Below are 8,717 nucleotides of genomic sequence, written 5' to 3' on the forward strand. Positions count from 1 at the left end.
CCCAAATTTACTCAATTTGCTCAGAATGTGAATGTGAACGTCTCTATGGATCAGACTTACTTGGTATAATACCAAGAAAAGGCAGTTGCTGACAAAAATCTGACTCTGGAATGTGATCAGCAGCTCAGTCTTGAATTCAGTCAGAGTTTCAGTTGTTTGAACAAGACAAAAAATGCAAAGGAGGCAAGTGTCAAAATTTCCTTCTGGCCTTAGTCAGTTTGAACACACATTTGCAAACATATCAAAAATTCATCAGAGCAGCGTTGTGTTTTGAGTCACCCAGCATCACGTCATCTCAGCTCCTGCCTTGGGGTCAGAGCCTCTCTCTTCACAGCTGTCATGGTTTCACCTCAAGGAAGCACCACACAGCTGCTCACTCACTCCGCTCATGTCAGGATGGGAGAGAGGCCTGGAAGACTAAAAGTGAGAAAGCTCATGGGTTGAGATCAAGGCACTTTAATCACTAAAGCAAGGGCCATGCATGCAAGCAAACCCAAACAAGGAATCCATTCACCACTTCCCAAGGGCAGGTGTTCAGCCATGTTTAGGAAAGCAGGGCTCCACCATGTGCAATGGTGACTTTGGAAGACAAGCACCATGATTCTGAATGTCCCCCCTTCCACCTTCTTTCCCCAGCTTTATGTGCTGAGTATGATGGGATCCCTGTGCTCCGTTGGGATCAACTGCCCAGCCTGTGTCCCCCCCCAGCTCCTCGTGCAGCCCCAGCCCTGCTGCCAGGCATTCCACAGGAACAAGGGAAACCTGAGCCCAGCACCTGCTCTGTCCAGAGGGCTACGTGGGCAGAGAGAACTGGGGGCAGAAGCAGAGCCCCCAGGAAGAGCCCCCAGGAAGAGCCAGCTGCCCTCACACAGGGTCACAGGTTCCCACATGAAGGACAACATGAGCTGGGAAAGCAGGAAAAAACCTCAATAAAACATTTGGATAATACAAGCTGAATATGATGCAGTTAAACCCAAGGGTCATGCAGCTGTAGTTCCAGCCCTCTCACCTCAATTTTTTCTGCATTATTTTCTTTTTACATCACAGTGGTTCTCTCTCTCTCTAAATCCTCTGTGATTGAGGAGTGCAGACTGGGTTTTTAAGAGCAGCAGTCTCAAGGGACTTGAAGGAATTTAATTTCTGCTGTCAAAGATGCTGAAAATTTGAGGGAGAAAATGAGCTTTCCTGCCTGCTAGAAACAAGGAAGCAGAAGCATTTTTGAAGAAAGGGGGATGTGTGTCAAGGGAGAAGCAAGATCTAATGTATATCTGCTCTGCTAAACCAAGTCAAGTTGAGGACTTCTCATTGCTCACCCTGATTACTTTTTAGATCGCTGCATTTCTGTTTTGGGCTGCTCTGACCAGCTTTCTCCAAGATGTATCTGCCCTGGAGGAAAGTACCCCTAAGAAGGGTCAGTGCAAAACTATCCCTGACTTTTATAATGAGCACAGATATAAATAGAGAGGCCAAGCTCCTCTTCACCAGTGCCCACTGTGGAAAACAAAGTCTAGGATTAAATAAATGCAGTTTCATGAGGAGGTTGCTCAGAATCTCTCAGCCCTGAGCTACAGGCTTCATCTGGAGATGGAGACATATCCACCCCCACAGCTAAGAACATTCCATACATCCCATTAAAACAGGAGGTAAGGGATGGTTGTCTTATCAGCACCAGCAAGGAAACAGCTCCTCACTTCAGTTAAACACAGAAAAACAGTATTAAAGGAAATTTGGCAAGATCTAACTCGCCTCCTCTCTACTTGTTTCTATAGATCTCTGCAGGAAAGACCCAGCAGTGTCCCAGTCAAGCTGTCCTTACCAGGAAAAGCTCTGGCCAGTATCTACTCACAACCTGAGAGATTAAGCTGTAAGCTTGGTGCTCCTCATCCCATCTACCACAAACACGGAGGACAGATTATTCCTTAACCCTCTTTCTAACAGCCTTCATAAACTGTGTTTGCTCTCACACACTTCTTCTCTAGCCTAAACAATTCCAGTGTTCTCTCCTCCAAGGTCAGGTTTGCCAGACCTTAGATCACTCATGTTGGTCTCCTCTTCACTCTCTCTCACTGAGCTACATCTTTCCAGGTAATTTGGAAATTGCCTATGTTACTTCACTGAAGATACTGAGTGGAGCAAGACTTCTCTTTATTCATACCTTTAAAATGTATTCCTTTTCCACAATAATACACCTCAGCTGTCTAGCTCTTCTCCTTTTCTGCAACTGCCATCTGGCCACTGGTTCCCTGGTGTTTGTTACCACTGTTCAGTTGAAACAGCTCATTTTGCCTCTCAAATTTCAGCCTTTAAATTAATTTTGAATTTTTCTCTCATCTTCAAGTGCACATGTGGCCCCTCCCAGCTTTATGGCATGTATACATTTAATGTGAACATCCTCTCTTCACAAATGCAGCTAAAGTTAGACCCAGGACAGACCAGAGGATGACCTTGCTCCCTCTTCAGCAGGGATACACAGGATACACACCACAACTACTTGGAGCAGCTGCCCACCAGCAAGGGAGGCCAGGTGGGATTTTGGGTGAGACAACACTTCAGAACCAAAGGTGAGTGACCTGGCTTTAGCTTTACCTTTAAGAAGGGACAAGGAGGTGGTTGATAAACAAACAGAGGGTGACTGAGAGATGCCTTGACTTGTGAAGATGAATGTTAAAAATGGAAGAAAAGCCACCTGCAATGAAATGTGAAGAGAGCAGGAACTGCTAAAAGAAAGTGGCTGGGAAGAAGGCATTGTGTTCCTATTATTGCCCCCCATCACTCCATGGCATATGTATCTTTTGTTCCCCCTTTATTCTAGTTGAATTGGAAATGAACGAGCAGGAACTGTGCATTCCCATCTGTGTGCTATGACTAAGTAATACAGAGCCCTGATTCCAAATAGGACACCCGAGCAACTTCATCACAAAGATATGAAAGAAATGAATATGTGATGGTGAGGTCAAGCATACGAGAAAGATGAGGGAAAACACTCCTGACACCACAGCATCTAGCACAAAACTCAAGCACACACTGAGAAGGACAGGTCATGTTCAAGTGTGGGTCAATTGCTATAGAAATAAGCAGTTCAGATCTCAATGGCCCAGTCTGTGCCAAATCTTAGGTCAGGGGAGTTAAGTAATCATTTTCCCTTGAAACACAGCCTGTGACTTCAAAAGGAATAGACAGCACTAGCATCTAGCAGCTTAACCACTTACAAAAATCTAGAGGGGAACCAGACATCTTTCTTTTGACCTAAGGATCATACCAGCAATTGCTGTGTAATCTAACAATTAAAAAAAAAAAAAACAAGCCAAACTAGGAACCCTTACCTTAAGTCACAGCTGTACATATTTAGGAGAAAGCCTTGCTTAACTTAAAAGGGACTTCACAACCAACCTGTTCAAAGTGAGCTTTAAATAAACAGTCTTTCTGATAGAGCAACACACTTCAAGCAGGATCTTCCCACAGCTACACAAGCATCCACACAGCCACTCAGGCCCCCTCCCCACTGGGAGGGGAGAAAGAGCAGGGTGAGGAAAAGCAAAAGATTTCATGAGTCAACATAGAGACAGTTTTGATAAGTGCTGCAAAGGCAGTCACTCACCGCTTCCCACAAGCAGACTGATGGCCAGTCATGGAACAACAGCCAGCTTGGAAGACAAAACCTTGACAGACAGATGTGGGGGGAAAGCCATCAATCGACAAAGCAACACAGAGGATGCATAGGGGCAAGCTGCCAGAAAGCAGCAGGGAAGGCAAAGGAAAAGGACAAGTAAAGGAGAGTAGTGTGCTTTAAACACACAGAACATGCAGTGGAGCTTCTAAAAATGCCTTCTATAAATTCCTTCTATAAAGGAACTAATACCAGAAAACAATAATATGGGAGGGGTTGGGGTTAGAGAGGTTTTTCCTGGTTTTCTTTTTTACAGTAGAATAGTATCAAGCTGTCACAGTGTCTGACAGACAGCTGTGCTGTAGTGGCATTAGTTTCCTTACAAGAGCACCAAGAACAGGAGCTGCTTTAAATCCATTTTCTTTGAAATGGATTTGCTCCAAGTGATTTTGTTTCAAGGACCCAGTCTGGTTGGAGGTCATGACTGCAATTCTCTTGGAGGAAAGGAAATGTCAGGTGTCAGAGGTAATCATGTGTGGTCTGCAGACACTGCTCATGGGGCTGCTCCAAAATGCAATAGACCTGTCATGACAATGGTAGGTTGAGGTCCTGCCTGGGAGACCAGGAGGGCAAAGGGTACATCAGTCTTGTGGCAGTGATGAGGGCACCATTCAGTATCCCACAGTTGCATGTTTCACTAGACTTAGCTCCTTTTCTTTTCTTTTTTTTTCCTTATTTTTATTGCTTCTATTGCAAGGACACCACGGCAGCTCACTTACCATTGGGATCATAGTAAATTCAAGGGAATATAAGGAAAATATTAAAAGCAGACATGCTATTTTCCTGAACAAGTTACATTATTAGTTCAGAGAAAAGGGATAAGCAGCTAGTAAATACTGAAAATTGCTGCTGAAGTTTGGCAGCCAGGATACAGCTTTAGGCCTTCCATCATCAGCCAGCTTTGCAAGGACCATGAATGCTGCCCACCTGCTCAGTCATAGTGGGTAGACCCAGCCAAGCCAAGCAATCAGGTCACACCCCACACACCACTAAAAGGAGTCACGGTGTGACTCCTTTTAGTGGAAAGATTTGATGTTGTCTTGTTCAGGAAAGATCAAAAGTGTAGAAAAAGGAGAGCTCTCTTACTGCTAACTTATGGCACTGAGGACCCCCAAATCTATCTTTGTTTGTCACCTATGATGTTATTTTCCAGTGACCTCCATTCTCACTACAGCCTGAACTTCCCAAGTGCTGAGCACACTCAAAGCTACCAACACCTCTGCCAAGCCTCACCTGCTGCAAGCAGCACTTAATGGGGTAACAAAGTTAATAGGAGCAGAGAGATACAGCATGCAGACACATAAACTGTTCACAAGTTCACATGCATTAATCTCAGCACATTTATACATACACACACACAGACCCATATGCACATATATGCACACAGACACACACAGTTATGAAACTGTTGGTATGTTCTCACTCTCAGAATCTGCAAGAATTATAAAAAACAAACAGTAGTTTCACATTATTTGCAGTGAAATCTTTTATTCAGCCTGTACCCACTCAGATCCTTTCTCATTTCCCTCAAATGTTGCAGAAACTGGCCACAATTGCAAAGAAAAGAACAGACTGGTGAAGATTTCAATCATCAGCAGCAGAAGCTACAGCAGGAGAGAAACTGCAGGCAAACAGGAACACAAATAAGGCCCCACAGTGGCTTTGAACTTGGGTGCAGATGGAGACCAAACAAGATCATTTAAGTGCAGAGCATGACACAAGTCCAGAAGAAAGTAAGGGGGGGAAAAAAGGCCTGAACACAAAAAAAAAAAAAAAAAAAAAAAAGGAAAAAAAAAAACCACAAAACAAAAAAATTCAATGCTGTGAATTTATTTCCCTTAAGGAAACCGAATTATCAGAAACGTTGGAAAGTCCAGCACACAGTGCCTTAGGCTCTCTTCCTGCACTCTGAATTTCTATTTTCCTAGAGCCAAGGAGCCAATTACTGCCTGTGAAACCAAAGACGCCGTCCTGAAATAACCTGCCCTGCAGACACGTAAGACAACTCTTTACCTCTTTATCAGGGAAAAACTATCCCCATTGCTGTGTATCTATTGCTTGCACACTTGCTCTGTCTCTTAGACAGCTGTAAAGTTTCTTCTATTTTAACAAATGAAATTTGGAGTCAGATAGAAAGAAATAAACCAAAAAACCCTTTGTCAGAAATTAATTCTCAGTAAGTTCTGTCCTTTAGATTTTGTTCTTGTGAATAAAATTTTCTACTGGCCTAATATCAGCCACCACATTTGAGCAACTTAACTCCTCTGTGCCCTATTCCTTATGGTAAAAAACACAATTGCCTCAGGATTTCCTGCTCATGAAAGCAAGTTGCTCAGCTGTAAATGGAAGAGGGGAAAAATATCACAAACCAAGCAATAGAACTATGAACCTGGGCCCTTCACCAGGTACTTGCACCTTAATACTTGAAGAAAATCTTTCACTACATTTTAAGAATTGGTTCATTATGATATACCATATCTTACAAAACTAATGATCCCAATTGACTTTTAAAAATGTAATTTGGTTTGCAGGGTGTTTCAGCTATTCACCTGAAATGAAAATAAATGTGCCTGATGTGCTAAAGCTCACCTTCAGAACTGAAACTCCAAGGTGCAGCCACTGCTAGTTTTGAGTGATTTTTGCCTCATTGCTGTCTACGTCTAACAACACTCCAAACTCCAAATCACTGCTGAATAGGAGAGTGCATTTGTAAGGCATCCTTACTTATCCAGATTGAACACCTTTCTGAGGCATCCCCTACTATGTCAGCATTTCATCTGACCCTTGAAGACAAGCCCTGTGATGCAGAACAGCAGTAACTGAATTGCAGTGATATTTACAGTTCATTTTAAGTTTTGCAGTCAGTATGCACCAAGGCTGCCAATGTCTACCCAGACTGGCTGGAACAGCCAGGCTTCAAATTAAATCTAGTGATGAACTCTTCCTTTCTCAGGTGTTTGGTACTTCAACTGCCAGGCAGCTTGCTGGGAAGAACAGTTGCTGTCTCCTCCTCCTCCTCCTCCCCCTTGGCCCCAGCTTCTCTTCACTAGTGAGGTCAAGCTGCACCTTTTTCTCTTCCCTATCTGCCCTCACAAGATAAAAACTGCATGACACATCTTTCTCCAAACAGCAGCCAGTACAGATGATTTGTTACACTGCAGCTTCCCTCAGCTGGGGTACAGCAGTTGAAGACACCACCTGCAGTGAAAGCCTCTGCTAAGCAAAGAGTTTCATCAGGCAGAATGAACTCAGGATTTAGAAGCAAGCCTTGGTAGACTGAGGCACAGGTTCCTCACTACAAAATAGCAGTAATTCACTACCTTCTGTCTGCAGCCTCACACAGCTCAAACTTGAGCTGCTCCTTCATGCACATCCTACACTGACTTTCTCTTTTGCTTCTTTCAGCTTGACATTTGAATTTAGGTATTTACTTTTCAATAGTGTAGTCCTAGCTTGCAATTATGCCTCCATTAAATCCAGGGCTGCTCTTTACTCTGCAAATGGTAAGAAGCCAGCTAGCTACTTGAAGTTTAGCAGTTCCACTTTCATGAAATCAGATTTTTCCTCCTTGCTGCAGGGAGGCTTTTTCAAGGTGTTAATATACAGGTCTTCCCCCACATCAAATACATTAGACCCATTAGTAGTTTGAAACACAGCTTTATTCCCAACACCTCCAGAGCTTCATTTTTTATACTTTTCTTCCCAGCTGTTCCACATTGGAATCTAGCATAAGAATTGTTTTAACCAAATTCAACTACATCCCCCAACAGTCTCTATACTACCACTACTTAAAATCCTATTTTCTGTTTTTCCATGAAAGTCAATTATTTCACCAAAGTATCGCAGTAGAAAGTGGATTAATACATTAAATAGAAATTGGTGGAGTAGACAACACATTAAAAAAAATTATACTTAAGTTTTTAGGAGGTAATTTAATACTTAATATTTCAGAGTCTGAAATAAGCTTGACCCTTAACTTTCACCAGAGCTGTCTTCAAGCACATTGGCCACAAAAGTGTCCTGAGTCTAACACTTGGGGTTGCTGTGGAACATGAGACCAGCTAATTTCTGAATTTCAAGACTGGTAGTGGCTACATTACTCTTACAAAAAGACTTTTTTTTTCATGGTATTTCAAAAACAGTTACAAAAGTCTGCACTGGTAACAACTGTACCAAAAACAGCAAATCATCTAATATAAACTACTGTCATTAAAATTCCTGCTCCTCTGAAGCTCTCCTCTGTAAGAAGTTGTTTACAGATTTTTCATGTTTTGATTACGTTGTTAGGAATTTTGCTTCTGGCTGTACAGACTAATTTCAGCAAGTCTCCATTCCTACACACCTTTTGATTATTGCATTGCAATACAGTGTGGGTAAGGAGGTTGTCTATAAGGCTTTAAATAGATTCTGACACATCTCAGCTTTGGGCCTTTAAATTATCAACTACACACCAAATGAACTAACATTCCTTGGTTGCAACACGCTTTGATTTAGGCAAAACAGTCTGCAGAGCGTTTAAAACATACACATAATTAAAAGGTCCCATAGCACTCTTATACCTTAATTAAAGCAATCTCCATACATTTACTTCAAGATACTTACTACAAATCAGTCAATCCCTAATTCTGTTTATTCACCATGTGAAATAAAAAAGAATGCTTCCAGACCCATCACTGGAAAGCGCCATGCCTGACACCTATACATATACACCATCTATGCTGTCCTAGTCACAGTCCTTCCATATTACTGGTCACACATTTCCCATGTCTCCCATCCTGTAACACCACATGCAGCCCCTTACCACCAATTCCAAAGGGAAACTCCACTTTTCCCAGTTAGGAAGTATTTGGATTAATTCAAGTATCCCACACCTATTCCACATTCACTGTTACAGGAATACTATGGGCTTTAGAAATAGCCTAATTGCAAAATACTGCTTTGACAAGTCTGCTACCTGTAAATACATTACTGAGAATGTCAGTATTTTACTTTCCTCTCGAAGATGGACATGACTTGGCCTTTCCTCCCTCTCCCCTACTCTAGTACACTT

The sequence above is a fragment of the Geospiza fortis genome, unplaced genomic scaffold, assembly GCF_000277835.1.
Source record: "Geospiza fortis unplaced genomic scaffold, GeoFor_1.0 scaffold194, whole genome shotgun sequence".
NCBI classification, from domain to species: Eukaryota; Metazoa; Chordata; class Aves; order Passeriformes; family Thraupidae; genus Geospiza; species Geospiza fortis.